The 17,642-nt window shown below is 31.4% G+C and overlaps 1 protein-coding gene across 3 annotated transcripts in view; it reads left to right on the top strand.

Annotated features, from left to right (window-relative positions):
- cnc (NFE2 like bZIP transcription factor cap-n-collar) overlaps positions 1–17,642 on the top strand; it is a 667,227-nt gene that overhangs the window by 196,084 nt on the left and 453,501 nt on the right. The gene's annotated exons all lie outside the window — the stretch shown is intronic.

The raw sequence follows: 17,642 nt of genomic DNA, 5'->3' as shown, positions 1-17,642 counted from the left end.
CGATCCCAAAAGACTGTGGCTATCAGTTTGCGTCCAAACGGCTGCGGCTTGATCTTTGTTGGTCTGGTTGGTGATTGAGGATGACACCGTTTTCGGGCGTTTCTTTCATTCATTACATTGTCACTGTACACAGCAACCAACTGCGTATGAATTTCAGCCGTTTTAACGTTTTGATGATTTAAAAACGTATGACTCCACGTACTTCATAGTCGGCGGCAACATCGATTTTCCTATTCATTTTTTAACGTAATAACTCACACGTAATCAAAGACCCTACAACGGGACAACTTACAGACAACAATGCTGTTTTCACAGGTTCGCCAACCTTAAGGAAAGAAATTTCCCAGCAGTCTTTACCTAGAGATATTCCTGGTAGTACACCGGCCTACAGATTTTTTAACGCGCATCGTAATTAGAATTATACCAGTTCGCCTGAATATTTCCCGATACCGTACAGTTTTATAAATAAAAAAGAATTTTCGTTTATTAAACAGTTTTTCTGTTCTCGTGTATGCCTGTATTATCTGAAAGAAAAGCGATTTGTTGCTAGTTAAATTTGGCCAGTCTGTAAAATCGTTGATCGGTAATCTCTGTCGTTCATTTGTTTGTAAATATAAACTGATTTTTAAAGACTTAATAGCGAGGTGTTTACTTTGAAACTAAGAGATTGTTTTTGTCTTCGTTTTTTTTTTTATTTCCTCTTTGGGTAAATAGACATTTTTTCTATATCCATATTTTTTTCCTTTTTGCGGTGAAAGTTCATACTATTTTTTCTTTTATGTGCACCTTTTTTTTGATAAATGAGAAAAAGAGCAGTTTTTATTATTATTTGTATATCGAGTAATGGATACTTTCACACTCTTTATAAAGTCTTACGTGTGTTGTTTTTTATGTCAGATGACAGTGCTCTGAAAATTGTCTTACGAATTGTGAACTTTCTTTTTTTTAATTTTTGTATCGCTTTAGTCCACTGCAGAAGTGTTCTTACATAGTAGTCTGTAACTATTTTCCTGACCGTTCGCTGTATTTAAAAAAAATAAACTTTGGTCCTCGATGTGTTGCCCTTGATTTAGATAACAGCCCAGCGATTTGGTCTGAGTTCTCGGTAATTCTGCGATTTTGAAGTCGGCGGATCTATCCGGTGATTCCGTTTCCTAACTGGTGGTTATATAAATAAAAAACCCAAGTTTTAATGCCGAGACATTTATCTCTCTCTTTCTCTTTTCTCTCTCTCTCTTTTACTTTTCGTATGAAAAGTAAACCGTTGAAAACCAACTCACCTCCTGGTCATGCGACTCTCTGGAAAGGGGAGCGCATTGCATCCTCCAAAAACTAGGGTCCCCAAAAGCCTCTAGCACCGAAAGGACTTCAGGGGACGGACTGAAGTGGATCACGCCGGGAGAACAAAGCTCTTACACGGCTAGTCTCCCATGGTCAGGACCCGGTCAAACAATTTTTCCCGGTCTAAAGGTTCGGAACACCGCAAATAATTCCGTCTGTAAATAATCACCTAAATAATTACCCGTCCGTAAAAGAGAAAGACACAGCAGCAAGGGACTTTGGTCCAGGTTTTACGATTAGTAGGGACATACAATTCTCCCGTTATCCTTACGTTCCGTTTCAAAAACCAACATTACATGTTAAATAATGAAACGAGACATTCGCAGCTCTAGGACTACATTATAAAACACAATCTCTATAAGAGAATTAGATATTTACCCTTAAATGTGTAATTTTTTGTCTTGTCAGTGAAAATTTTAAAGTTACGTTCGTTGCGTAATAAATTCAGAGTATATATTGAATCTACTGATCTATGAAGATCAACTCTAAATACTATCATAATAACTAAATCATCCGCGAACTGTGATGCATTCAAATAATTTTGTCTTTGTTCAATCTAATAACCTTAGTACCGTCGTAAGTTCCATACCTTGAAAATGTAATCGGTTTTTAAATAAATTACGCATGTCTCAAACGTGTATTTATCACTATTCACGAGTTGTTTTACATAGATACAAATTACATTAATTTGATATGTCATATGCTATTAAACGTTATCCATTTTATTATAATTAAACTCAGGGTACAAACAAATCTAGTGAAGGGAACGGTCGACAAAATCCATGCAGGCAGGATAGAGAGTTCAGTCGTCAAAAAATAAAAAAATAGTTTTCTTATTTATAATAAAATCTTCTTTTTTTTTTTTTAGTTTTCCAACACAATTTAAATATAAATTTGTCGTATGATTTTGCTGTAATCGTGTTTTTTTTTCTTTATTTCCAACACTTTACTTGTTATATAAAAACTTTAGTAAAAAATTAAGTAAGCCAATGAGAACAAGTTTATTTACGAAAACTTAAAACTAGATTTAGAAAATCATTAAAAAACCTAATTATCTGTTAATTAATTACGTGTAAAATTTATTTTTACATTTTATTATATAACTAAATTTATTGTTGAATTAAAAAAAAACCGAGAAAGTTGTTTTATAACTTCATCTGGCGATTGTGGTGTATTTATAATCGAATGTAATTCCCTATTTATCTCAAATTAATGTGTAACTTTCTAATTTAGGTTATATGCGACTGTTAATATGTACGTCATTTTCTTATTTTTGTTCGTTTACTCTGAAGAAGATAGGCAGATATTAAACAAGTTTTAATTGTTTTTTTTTCTTTATATTTTACTTTTATTTACTTGTTTAGTAATTGTTACAAAAACGGGGATAATCTTTGCTTAGTTTTTATTTTTTAATAAACATAACTATTTATTTTTTTTAGAAAAAGATTGAAATTAAAATTATTATCATACATAGAAAACGAAGTCAATTAAATTAAATAATTACACATACTTAAATATGATGTCAATTAAGAATTAAAAATTAAAAGTAATGTCACATTGCCTGGCTAGGTTACATGATTTAATTCTAATTATTTTATTTTTTAAATTAATTTTTAATTCGTAATTGATGTCATATTTAAATATATGTAATTATTTTATTTAATTGACTTCATGTTTTCTATATATGATAGTCATTTTAATTTTAATCTTTTTCTAAAAAAAATAAATAGTTATGTTTCGATATGTAATTTTATATAATTTATATATAACTGATGATGCGGGATCCCGCGAAAGTGCTATTGGAATTGAGAAAAGAAAAATAAGGTGTCATTTCATTTACTTTGTAATTCTGTACTTGGGTTGTTCAAGTTGGTTTTTGATTATAAAAAATACAATATTGGTACAGAGGAATATGGTTCTTATAAGTATTGACTTTAGAAAAACATTTTTCATGTGTATTAGTATAATAATTAACTTAATTATTAACATAATTCTGACCAAAAAAATTAAAACTTAATTAACAATTTTGGTATATATATATATATATATATATATATATATATATATAATTAACAATTTTGGTAATTATATATATATATATATATATATATATATAATGGCAGATGTATGCCTACGTTTGTAACCACCGGTTTTTTTAATTGTACTAATTTAATTTTAATTTGATTAAAATCTTTATTTTTTTTCTTTAAATTTCACTAATGTACTTCCTATTCCGTTGCGCGCGTCAGTGTAATCATAAACAAATTATCCTCTCGTTTAATTAAACCCGTGATCCTTCGGAACTAGTTCATAAACCGTGGTTTCGTCATTTTACTCTCTTATTTTGTTGTGGATTTCATGATGAGTTTTCTACCTGTTGATTTAAGAGAACGTATGAGTATACCAACTACTGACTACAGTTATTTATATAATAACCACGTAAAAATAGTTTATCAGATCATGATGCGATTACCGTTCGGTTTGTTAATGCACGCATAATAGAAAGGAATTTCTCTAGAATTTGCCCGAAAGGATAGAGGGTAAAATCTTAATTACAGAGTCTAAAATAATAAAAAAAAGGCGTGGTTGTAGTCCATATTTATTACACTAAAATAATTATTTCATTAAGTTATATTGCTGTAACTACGCGAAGAAAATAAATAAAATGGGAACCTAATAAAATAACTATTTTAAAAACGAGGGTCATTCAATAATTAAAGAGACCAAATGGCAATAGCGGAAAAATTATTTAATAAATTAAAAAAACTGTCAGAGTTCGAGTTGGCGCCCCTGACATAGAAAGTATCAGCTGCTCGAATAGAATTCCCATTATTATAACCTCTTTTGTTTATTTCAAAATGTCGGCTGCACTTGTAACATGTGTCGTGGAAGAACAGCTTGATGCGATAAAATTTCTATGTTCGAAGTTGTAAAATTCATTTTTGGATATTGAAACGGTTCGGTAAAAGGTGTATTAACGTGAATATATTTATAATTGGTTTAAACAGCTTAAATCGGACAGAACTGTCACCGATTTTTATCATAGCAGTAGACCATCGGGTGTTTCTACTGTTGCTTTCCAAAATCGTATTTTAATGATCTTATTCGCCAGAAAACACGCATAAAAATTTGGAAAATTGTTGAAATATGTAGTGTGTTTATCGGAATTGCCTATTCCATGATCCATGCTAAGTTGAATTATCCCAAAACGTGTTCGAGATGGGTTCCAAGTCGACTAAAAATCACAAAAACACCCGAATTTGTATTTGTATGGAATTTAAACAACGGTTTTTAGCGGAAGGAAAGACTTTTTAGATCGAATAAAAACCCTACGATCGCATTTGGATTCATCATTTTGAGCAGGAATCTGCTAAATTATGGAATAAAAACATTCGAATTCGCCCGCCAGAAAAAATGTAGAACTTGCGCTTCAAACGATGAAACAGTGATTTGAATCTATTAAGCCCATTTTATTTCCTTTATTTTGAAGAACAACTTACAATCAACAGGATACTGTTGTGACGTGCTAGAAAATAAAGTGAACCCGTAATAAGGTCGAAACGTTCTGGTTAGCTCTCAGAAAGGCGTAATTCGTTTGCATAACTCCCGTCGCAATAGCGCTTAAACGATTTATATACAGTTTATATAGTTTATAAAGCTATTGAAGTCGGATCGAGAGGTGGCCACAGCTACCTTACTCCCAAACTCGCATCATCAAATTTTTTCAACCGTTCTCTTAAAGACTTTTTACGTAGCATCGAGTTCTTCAACAATGAGCCGATTAAGAATGCGGTACAAGAATACCTCAGACACTGATGTGAACAATTCTTTATTACTGGAATAAAAAAAAATCGAGTGACAAGTGCGGGGATTATTTTTAAAAGTAGATTTAATTTCATTATCATTGAAATAATAAAAAATTTTCTAGTCATTTATCTCTTTAATTATTGAACGACCCTCGACAACTATTGCTAAATATTTAAATAATATTTAAATTAAATTTGTATCGTTATGCATAACATTCAAGTTTATTTGGGTCATTGTTATTTAAAAACTCGTCAATACAATAATATACAAAACTAAATCGATCGGAACATCTTTTTATTTATAAATATTTTTCGAGTATCTAAGGAAGACTGCCTCCAGTGTGGTTTATAGTTTATAGGTGAATGAACATTTAATTTGCTTCCCAATTTCGGGGTTGTATGACATATTGTTCTCTGTTCTTGTTCCTATGTGCTCCTAATTTCAGAAAAAAAATTAATTTTCTTTAAAGCACTTTAGCCGTAGCCGATCGAAGTAAAATCGTTGGAACGTTAATGTGTTGCTTCCTTTAGGCAAGATGATCTCTTCCCTAAATAATAATATCGTTTCTTGTAATATAAAATATATCTCTATAATATAATCTCAGTGTTGCTAATATAATATATAATCTCTTCGTGATAGGTCGTCATTTCTGGCGATTATTATTGTCGGTAAAAATCTGTCCCCCTATATATATATATATGTTAGTATATTTTAACATTTTCAAGTCTCTGGAACTCAGAAATACTACAATTTTAGTTTAAAAAAAAGTATATATATACATACATATTTGCGCTCGCATATATGTTTAAGAGTAAAGGCCTTACGTCGTACGAGTGATTTGATCATGAAATTTTGTTTGATAGTATATTAGTATCCGTAACCAATTATTATTTGTTGATTCTTAATCGATTTGATCGTGATCGGTTAGGTATGTTCAATGGAATATTTTAAATTAAAGAAATAAACAATGAAAAAGTTGTACCTTGAAATTAGTTTAAAAATTTACTCTTGTATATTTTTTACCTTGCCAAAAAATAGATAATTTCACAATTTCATTCAAAATAGTAAAGTTTTATTAAACTTTTGAAAAACAACATTGTAAAACCATCCCGGAATGAAAATGTGATATAAATAAATTTTCTGTTGTAGTAAAGGAGTGTTTAGCGTCTCTTCCTTTCATCAGGAAGGTTCTGGATTCGAATTCCATTCGGGCTATAAAGATGCTCATACCATCAAAAAGTGACTATAATTGAGCGTAAGCCTGTTGTTGCTTAAATAATAAATAAATAGTTAATAGGCTCGAAACGTTTTTATAAATTATTTTTTAAAAAGGATACTTAATTATCCTTTGATAACCCGTAAATGTGAAAAAAGTTTCTTATCAAAGGATGATTAATCTAAGGATAGTTAATCACGGACTCTTAAAATTCTAATTTGTAAATTAGAATTTAAACCTTGTTAATGTAATGTTGTAACCTTCGTGAATGTTTTCTAATTGCATTGGAGAGATAGAATAGAAGGTAGATTTTTATTTTTTTAATAATGATAAATCTTCTTATGAAAAAAAAAACAGAGGCCTATCATTCGGTGAAAAAATAATCCGTTTCGTTATTTACTTGTTGGTAACGGTTTTACAAACTGTTTTAAATTAAAAAATATAAAGGAATTTTTGATCAGTCAACGATAGAATAGTGAAAAATTTTGAAGGCCATAAAATAGTTGTGTCTATACATAGAAACATATTTAGTAACTATCACAACACCTGTATGACTTTAACTATTAACCAAGCTGTTTTATAATTAAGGTATTTTTATTATTATTATTGCTTTTTTTGTCTTTGTTATTTAGCGATAGTAAACCAACCAGTACGATTCACTATTATTGTATAGTCCGTTTTTGTATTGTTGTCAAGGCCTTCGTAATTTGTGTTTCTTCTCTACTGAATTTGAATCTTTAGTTTTTTTTACAATATTAGAAAAAATTTTCCGATATAATAATGAAAATAAAAATAATTATTACGGAAATAAAGTGATATTTGAAAAAATAATAATTTTTTCTCTCTTTTTTTAATATTATTTACTACATTAATCTCTATGGAGAGGACTAGGACCTATCTTGTAATAATGTGGACTATGTAACTGCTAATATAAAAAGCTGATTGTATTCAGGTTATCAATTCGAATTACTACTAAGGGTAGTTTTAAATGCCAAATGTAATCGGTTGAATTTGGAAATAAAATTTATTTTTTTACAAAGAAATCTATTTTTTATTCATCTGTTTATATATATATATATATATATAATATATATATATATTTATATATATATATATATATATATATATATATATATATATATATATTATATATATATATATATTACGTGTGATAATTGTTTAAAAAATAATTATATAAATTGAACCTAGTTTAATATTTTAAGCAGATTTTTTCTTTATTATATACGAAAGTTTTCTCAATCTATTAATTGTTCTGGTAAATGTTTACTGGTATTTTCTCTTACTTAAAGATAAGTAATGTTATCTAAAATAATGCTTGGCAGTTATGGCAAAATGCATATGCGTGTATCTGTGTATGTATATTTATATCTATATATATAAAAATGTTAAGTTCGTTTCTGTACGGCATCAAAAACTCAAAATGTTCTGTACAGATTGAGCTCAAATTTTAGCACGATATATAACCCGCATCAAAGATTGTTTTCATCTATTTTTAATAAATGTATGTATCTTTTTTTAATTTGTACAGTTTTTTAATAAATTCGAGGCTAATAAATCAGATGGAAATGTAAACAAAGGAAAACTAATCAGATCAATGCAAGATGGCCGCTGTCAAACACAACGACCAATCACAAAGAGCCATATGGCCGTTGCCAATGTAAACAAAATCACAACTGATTAAGTAATAAATTTCTTTGAATTATATTTAACAGCTAAAACATCTGTATTTTATTAAAAAAAAAACAAAAAAAAACACCAAAACAAAAAGAAAAGTCACCAAGAAGGATGACTTACAGTAAATAAATTAAAACACCCAACTTCTTATAGCCCAGATAGACTTAAGACTATGCAAACTAAAAAAGTCGAAATAACCAATTACACAGAAAATAATATCCCTACATAATGACCAAAATATTCCTTTGTTAGGTTATTTTTTTACATATATATGACCAAACAATCGTTTTGTGGTCATTTAGCGTTCTTTGCTATGTAAAAGCAAAGAACAAAATTCACAAATAGTAATACTGAAACCACACAACTAAGTTTTCCTTTTTTTTGTTGCTTTTTTTAACCTCCGAAACCACCGTTATGCATTGCTTCAGATGATGATATGAATGATTTATAGCGCATGAAAAAGCCATGACTGACCGGCATTCCAACTCGGAACCACCGATTAAAGTCCGAGACGTTACCACTCGCGCCACGGAGGCCGGCAAACATATTAGTTAAGAGCCGAATAAAAACACGACTTACCAATATGGCGTTCGTTGTGTGTCAAACCAATTTTATACGGACTATAATTACTTTTAATACGCGAAACCCTTTGCAATGATTGAACATTAACTTAAACCTCTTCAAAAATTATTCCTTTTGAACTAAGCCACATTTGTATATCAGTGTTTTTCTATAACACGGCTGGAATTCTTTTCGTTAAATGATAAGAAGCGTTGTCGAAGACAAAAACCGAATTCTCTTCCAAAGGACATAATACACCGCTAAACTATTTCTAAATAATTCAAATTCGTGTCATTTTTTTACGAATCGCGTTTTTATCAGAATCTCACCTTTTTCTCAATTGACCTGCGAGGTTTTGTTTTCTTTGGAGACCGTAATTCATTAGTAGATTCATTCTCGAGAATCACGTTGTACACTGAAGCAGCACAACTTCTACTTACGTTAGCAGTTTATTAACATCTGAAATCAACGCCGTTTGATTATTCTGTAATTTGTAAGCATTACTCTGCTTTTGTAAGCATTTAAAATTATGTGTTTTTTCGCACGACTTAAGGGCTTTTTTTCGCAGCCTACAAATCTTTATATATAAAAACGTTAAGTTCGTTTGTGTACGTTTCAAAAACTCAAAATGTTCTGCACCGATTGAGCTCAAATTTTAGCACCATATATAACCCGCATCAAAGATTGTTTTTATCTATTTTTCGCATCAGTCACATACCCACGATCGCGAGAAAACAGTTTTTTTAACGGTCAGCTGTGTACCAGTGACCGCTCCATCTGCCGGAAGCGAGGGGAACACTCGCCATACTAGCTAACGACAACCGCAGTCACATGTGAAACAATACCAGTTCCCAATTACATTGTTTATTAACAAAAAAAAAAAAAACGTATCCACTTGCATCTGATTCAGATTATTATACAATCTGATTTAAATATTCACTTTAATCAAGGTACTTTTGTGTGATCGTGTGATTGAGCCCTTCACCAAGCTCTGAATTTATTAGAAAACGACCAACAGTGGGATATATGTATTAATGACGCGTGCAACACTGCACATCCAAATCAAATTCGCGCATTATTCGCAATTATATTGACCGCTTGCTTCCCTTCATCTCCCACAGAGTTTTGAGAAAGATATCGATCGCATATGGCTGAGTATATTTTGCATAGAGTACGCCTAGAAAATACTATTATGACCATGGAATTTACAGAAGACATTTACAACGAAGCATTGATAAATATTGAAGACAAGTGCTTAGCTATTGCAAATAAAGTTTTTAGTCAATTGGGAATGCCAGCACCCACCCGAGCTGCGATTGCTTCATTTGATGTGGATTTACGCCGTGAACAGAGTTACAACATTGGTGATCTTCAGTCATATGTCCAATCAAACATTCCCAAATTATCGCGTGAACAGAAAGGCATTTACGATCGCATTATGCAAATGATAAATGACGGAGTTGGGGGGACGTTCTTCTTGGATGCACCAGGAGGAACTAGGAAAACATTCCTTATTAGATTGATTCTAGCAACGGTTCGATCAAAAAATGACAATTATCCTGTTGCGGAATATTAATCAGCCAAAACTCTGCAACGGCACTCGAATTGCAGTTAAGAAATTGATGAATAACGTAGTGGAAGCAACGATTTTAACGGGGCCTTTCAAAGGTGAAGATGTCCCCATTTCTCGAATACCCATAACCCCGACCAATACACCATTTTAATTTAAAAGATTGCAATTCCCAATTCGATTGGCATTTGCAATCACAATCGATAAAGCTCAAGGTCAATCTTTAGAATTGTGTGGTTTAGATTTAGATGCGGATTGCTTCTCACATGGGCAACTGTATGTTGCGTGTTCCCGAGTCGGCAAACCAGATAGCCTTTGTATCTACGCAGACAGTGGAAAAACAAAAAAATATTGTATATCCACAAGTATTGCAAAATTAAACTTCTATGAAACGTATGCTTTGTCTTGTTTCTCATTTCTCATCCATGCAACCGCAGTGTGCCACAACGAAGCGTGGCGGGTATAGCCAGTATATATATACACATATAGAAGTTAACAAAATATGGCAACCGTTAAATAACTTTTCAACAGTTAAACATAGAAAAATGAAATTGCAAATGCTGCTAGCTCAAAGCTATTTATTTTCGGTATGAGGCCTCGCAACCCCTAAGCATCAAGAGAGAGCAATTCAAAACTTTTAAACGGAAAATATTAAGTTAGTTACACGGGTAAATCAAATATAAACGGGAGTTTTGTTCCTGACCGTCTACGGTTGGAAGGATTAAGCCCGCGCTTCTAGTATGCGTGGGTGGGGTCATAAGGAGTGGGGTGAGCCGGTCATTCCACACGCCCAACCAATTCGTCAGTAACGCTCACGATCTCGGACAAACACGTGCACCCCTTCACTGCGCAACGCGTAAGTATAAAATTTCTTGCTCGTAAAGGAGTTCGAGACGAAAATTTCCCGAGATTGACTGCACAGTTCGGGAATCAAACATTGTCAAGAACTCGTGTGTTTGCCTGGCATAAAGGGTTCAAGGAAGGACGAGAACGAGTAGAAAATCACACGATCGCCCGTCCTCGGACCAGCATTACAGACGAAAACATTCGTGCGGTTCGAGACATTCTTAAAGAGGATCGACGGGTGAGAGTATCCGAAATTGCAGAACAGGTCGAAATAAGTTATGAGAGCTGTCAAGCGATCATCACAAGCGACTTACAGTTCCGTAAAATGTGTGCTAGATGATATTTCGCCTTTTGACCGCAGATTAGAAGTCGAGACTTTGGAGGTCTGTCGAAAGAAAGTGATGTATTTTTGAGCCGGATCGACACCTACAACGAAACGTGGGTCCACCATTACACTCCCCAGTCGAAACAACCCAATATGGAGTGGCGGTGGAAAGGGGAGACAGCCCCAATGAAAGCCAAGACTCGACTTTCAGCTGGCAAGGTTCTTTCAACCGTTTTTTTTTGACCGGCGAGGCATTTTGTTCATTGATTTTTTGCTTGAGCGACGCACAATCAATGCTTCTTACTACTGAGAGCTGCCGAACCAGGTGAAGGATGCATATCACCGCAAGAGACGAGACCAACCGATTCGATAGGCCATCCTCTTCCACGACAACGCCAGGTCTTAATACTGCAGCTCTAACGGTCTCAAAACTAGAAGATATGCGCTGGATTCAACTTGATCATCCTCTCTACAACCCGGACCTATCGCCCTGCGATTTTCATTTGTTTGGGCCGCTAAAGCGGCTCTAGGAGAACAGCGATTTAAAGATGACGAGGACTGGAGGGATTCGTGCGCAATTGGCTTCTGACGCAACCGGTTTCATTCTACGATTCTGAGGTAAAAAACCTTCCTTCTCGCCGGGAAAAATGTATTCTAAAGCAGGAAACTATGTAGAAAAATAAATTATATTTCCCTTTTATTTTTCAATAAATAATTTTCTATGTCAGGGGTGCCAACTCAACGTCAGACAGTTTCTGCTTAATCTAATAAGTTGTTTTGTCTCATTAATTATTGAACGCCCCGTATTTAAGTCTTTTATTAGTAATTGCTTAAATTAAAAAAAATAAATCGTAAATGCTTTGCTATCGGCAAGATCATTATAATAATGTCCTAAAAACGTATCCGAAAACATTTTGTGTTGTTAAAAAACTTTTTATGGAAAATGTTTTATATAATAAAAATAGCTCTTATTTAATTAATTATTCAAAATATATGTTTTTCTGTAGAACTCTCAACCGTCTTATTAGAAGTACAGATTGCCTAAAATTCGCATACGGTTGGAATCCGGTTACCTGTATAGGAATCGGTTAAAATACCTATTTACTTATACTTATTCTTTGTTGAAATAATTGTTACATTTATTCGTATCCAGTAAGGATAAGGTATTCGGAAGGTCTATTTTATGTCCTTTTTATTGATAAGATAATAAATACAGATGGCGTGTTATATCTGCTTGTGGATTAGATACGTTTACAACTAAATAGTTGATTGTATTTCTCAAGAGTTTGTGGTTATTTCATCTCCATTGGAGATTTCTATTATTACGTAAGCGGCTGGTATTAACATCCATATAAGGACACTGGTAAATAATTTCTTCTTTTTTTTTTAAAAACAATTTAGTTAAAATTTAAATTATAATGGATAATTATTACATCCATGTAAAAGTTAAAAAAAATACTTAATTGAAAACGGAAGCATAGATATTACATGAAAAGTACATTTATCTTTAGCTAGATGATTTTAATCTGGAAAAAACTATAAAAATGAACAAAATTGGAAAGCAATAATAAGCGAATTGGGAGTATATAAATTGTATACGTTACGTAGACGATTTTACTTAGTATGATAACTTAATTTTACTTATACTCCGATTAATTCTCTATTGTAAAAAAAAAAATAATGTTTTATTTTTTTACAAATTTTCATGGCTCAGCCCGGAGTTACTGTAGCCGCTCTAGTGACCCTGAGCAGTACACTTCCTTCACATATTTTGTAAAAGATGGATTGTATACAAAATAAAAGATTAAGTTTTAAACAAAACCGAAATTAAATTTTGTCAATACGAAGTAGTACAAGTGGTAGATAGTATTCTTGAAAAAAAACAAGGCTGTATATATATATATATATATATATATATATATATATATATATATAAAACAAACGTGATATTTTATACGTAAATCGATCATTCTCTCCCTGCTTACTAACTACAAATTCCATACAGTAGGTGTTCAGGGTTAACTTAATTAATTTTTATTTTTTGTTTGGCCGTTTCGGGTTATCCTCTTTGTCATGACATCATGTAAATAAGTCAGAACCGATTTAATTGAAATGTATCCTTTCTTATCTTATCCTAGTCGATATTTCAGCTAAATACTACGTTTATTTTATAAAATTTAATCTGGATATTCTCCTTTAAATAATTATTTTTACAAAATTTTCTTGCTCTTATATATATATATATATATAGATATATATAAAACAGTGTGTGTTTTATATATATACACACCACACACATACACACACACACACACACACACACAGAGAGAGAGAGAGAGAGAAAGAGAGACTCAGGAGCAAAAGGAAAATTTGGAAACTGATACTAGAGCTTTAAATAAGGAAAGATTTCATACAAACATAACGTCCAAAAACGCTTAGTTACGGCCAACGAAAAATTTCGCCCAGATTTCAGTTCCCTGGGTGAAATGAGGTCATACTGAAATTTTTAAGGCGTTATACTCGTATTAGAGATAAACTTGATGGTTTCTTATGTTTTTTGACCTGAAAAATCGAATAAAACATGTCCCAGAACTGTACCTCCCGATGTTTTCCTGATACCTAACGTAGAATAGAAAAATTCGGTGACGAAAAGTGTGTTTTTTTTATTTAAAGCATCCTTGCTAAATTACTAATAAATACGTAAATTTTATTATAAAAACTTGTAGAGAATTTAATTTCTAAGAAAATTGATGTAATAAAGTCTGTGATAAAAAAAAAACAATTCTTATTACTAAAATAAAACTTGGCAAAAAATGTTATGAATCTGTAAAACCAAAAAAAAAAAAAAACTATTTAAGTATTAAAAAAAAACTATTACAGTAAATTTGAGAACACTTTCACCGTGGAGTTCCTCATGCAGAATTAGCCGTCAGGAGGAGGTTATATGCCGTTTGCGAATAGGGTATACTAGGCTCACTCATGGATATCTGACGACTCGGAACAGATGCACTAGTTTGTGCTCGCTATGACACGACTGACAGTGCACCTCATCCTTGTGAATTTTATCTGTTATACGACATTACGTCGCAAGTTTAAGCTGTGGGCTAACATTCGAACTATTCTAGCGGATGATGATACGACATTTTACGATTCCTTTCCGTTTATATTCAAATATTTGAATTACTTTGTTTCAGCTATTTATGCCATCTGCCGTAAACCAGATACTAATTTTATTATTTTAATCTGATATATAGCGTGATATATCTTTGTGTTTTTATTTTGATTTTAGCTAAAATGAAACTATATAAGTACGCTAAAGATTTTCTTATTTTATATGTATTTTAATCCTTTTTCAACATGTTTTTGTTTTTATTTAATTTTTAATTGTGAATTTTTAACATTTAGTTTTTTAAATATATACATCGTGCTTGGGCGATGATAACGCCGAAGCGTTTGTCTAGAAAAAAACAAACAAAAAAAAAAGAAAAAACAATAAATTGAACTTTTTTCATGTTCAGTTTTTAACTAAATTTTCTACTGATTTTTTGCAAAATTTTATTTGTTTATTGGCAACTTCAGAATGTTGTATGAGAAACTGTAAAGAATTTTTTTTGTAACACTCGAGTTTAATGTTTTACAATAAATTTCTTAAAATGACTAAATTTCTAAAAAATGACTCAAGTGATTTTTTAAACAAGTTTTTCAGTTTGATTCAATTTTTCTGGTAAAAAACCATCAACCGTTTGAAACCATAAAATTTACCCCTTTATTAAAGTTGCAAGAATTTTAGTATGGTTTCGTTTAATTTTCGGAGCGGAAATCAGGACGAAATTCTGTGTAAGCTATAACACAAAAAAGAAGCTGTTCCCTTCCCCATAATTCTATTATTTTTTTATTTACTATTTGTGGATGTATTTTATAAACTGATAATTTGGATTAAAATAGAGAATAAAATAAAATTTCATTACTAAATTATCTCATGTTGTAGATTGAAGGTAAAAAATACGGTTATTTCTAATACTGCCTTCAATTTTTTTTCTACTTCTACAAATCGAGTTGTTAAAAGTCAAACTCATCGGGAAAGAAATATCGCGCTAATATTGATAATATATCATTGCGTAAAAAAGTCCGGTTTGTCTCTGATAGAGTTAGAAAAATATTTCAGATGTGTCTATTACGTCCAGGTACACTATATTTTAATAATACTCGTTACGTGAAAAATATATACGCGTATATTGTACATTTTGGGAACTGATACTAGAGTTTTAAATAAGGAAAACTTTTCACACAAACATACGTCCGAAAACGCTTAGTTTTCGAGTAACGGGTAGCGAAAACTTTTTCCCGGATTTCAGTTCCGGGATGAAATGAGGTCATACTGAAAAACTTAATCCGGTTAGTGCTGTAGGTTGTTGCTTTATTACGTACTAAACGTTCTAATTTCGCGTTTCTATTGCTTTATGGGGTGTTAAATAAATTTTTGAAAAGTGAAAAAGGGGTTACGTTTGTAATAATGATATTTTGAAGATATGAAATTATGTTATCATGAAAGTATTAAAATATGTTGATATTTTTTTCTGTAATTTTAATTGCTAGTTTAAATTACATGTATGCTTTTAAGCCTGATATTAATTACGTTTAAAAATTAATAATAAAAAGCGAAGTAATATAAAACGTCCTTGAAAAGATTCACTGATTATGTGTTGTTCCGGGTGGATAAAGCGAATAATCAAAGATATTACCGGTGTATGTCGCTGTTAATACCCCCTCTAACTTTAGTTTTAAGTGGAAGGGATTTCCACTAGCGTATAGTACACTCCATTCCTCATAGAGTATTTATATATATGTCCTGTAGGTTTTTACTATTATTTGTCCATTAGATTGTTGTACATTAGTTCACCACTGGTTGTCATATTGCGCAATATTTATATACCGTATTTACTTATTCATCAGTTTTCACTTTAAACCTTCTTTTCGTATCTTTTATTATTATTTCGAAATTATTGAATATTTTCTCCGACTATCGTCTCCTAGTAAGACGGAAACGTCAAACGATCAAAATTCCGAAATTTTCTGAAAATGTAAATTTTTTATATTTGTAATTTGAAATCCTTACTAAAATGCTTTACAAGTAAAAGGAACAGTTTCGTCTAAAATGTATAGTTTTCGGTTTGACATTTGAAGTTTCTTGAGAAAGTCGTTAGAAATTTTACTAGGTTTAATTTTTGTGTTTAAATGCAAATATAATTTCAGATTTGTAAAAAAAAACTAACTCGTTCAACTGTTGAAGTAATCGTATTCTTCTGTCAGATTATCTGTACATAATTGAAATCGATTTGATGTCTGTAAAAAAAATAATTAATTTAAATAAAATTTTGATTATGTATAATGTAAAATTAATTACATTTTCTATTTTACACCTGAAACTATTGACAAACAAAAATCGTGTAATACGGAATGGAGTGTGAACATGCTAAAATAAGTTTTCAACAGTTACACACATAAAAATTAAATTTAACCAGTTTTCTATATTAAAACGCTATGTTTTTTTGGTATGAGACCACCAGACCCCTCCCCCTAAGTATCAGTGGATCTCCATCCACTGGTACGACTGAAAGACTTTAAATAGAAATGTAGAAGGATTACGAAACATCATTTTAAAGGGCACTGAAAAACAAAAAAACCGTTAGGTATCGACAAACCTAATTACAATGGCGGCCATTTATATTTTTCGCAGCTAGTTTCAAAAGAGTCTACAGTACATTACAAGTAATAGCCTCGTAACTACGATCGTTTTAAAGTAAAACGTAAATAGATCTTTTTGAAAAAGGAGGATTTGGGAAACATTATTTTTATAATGTTTCACTGTTGATCAGTTATTTAACAATTGCGTAAACCATTTTTGAAATTGTAATATACATTAAATAGTCATCATTATGGTTAGATTTTCGTAGCCCGATGTTTTTAGATCAAAATATTTGTTTTCATTACCCTTTAAAATAATGTCGCTCAAATCTCCCTTTTCCATTTAACAATTTTCAGTTTCCCTCGGAGTGCTTGAAGTTTTGCGGTCTCATATCGAAAAAATAAAACGTTTTGAGTTAGGACATTTTTATAAATTTAATTTTTATTTGTTTAACGGTTGAACAGTTATTTAAGGGTTTCCATATTTTATGAACTCCATGTATAAACCCTTGTAATAATTAATATTAGGTATATATAATATTAATTACATTGTGTGTGTGAGTGTGTAGTTTGTCCCGGGAGGAACACCCTTTGTA

Source organism: Lycorma delicatula, chromosome 5 (assembly GCF_047948215.1).
Source record: "Lycorma delicatula isolate Av1 chromosome 5, ASM4794821v1, whole genome shotgun sequence".
In the NCBI taxonomy this organism is placed as follows: Eukaryota; Metazoa; Arthropoda; class Insecta; order Hemiptera; family Fulgoridae; genus Lycorma; species Lycorma delicatula.
The sequence above is the reverse complement of the archived record's forward strand: the minus strand, read 5'-3'. Positions and strand labels throughout refer to the sequence as shown.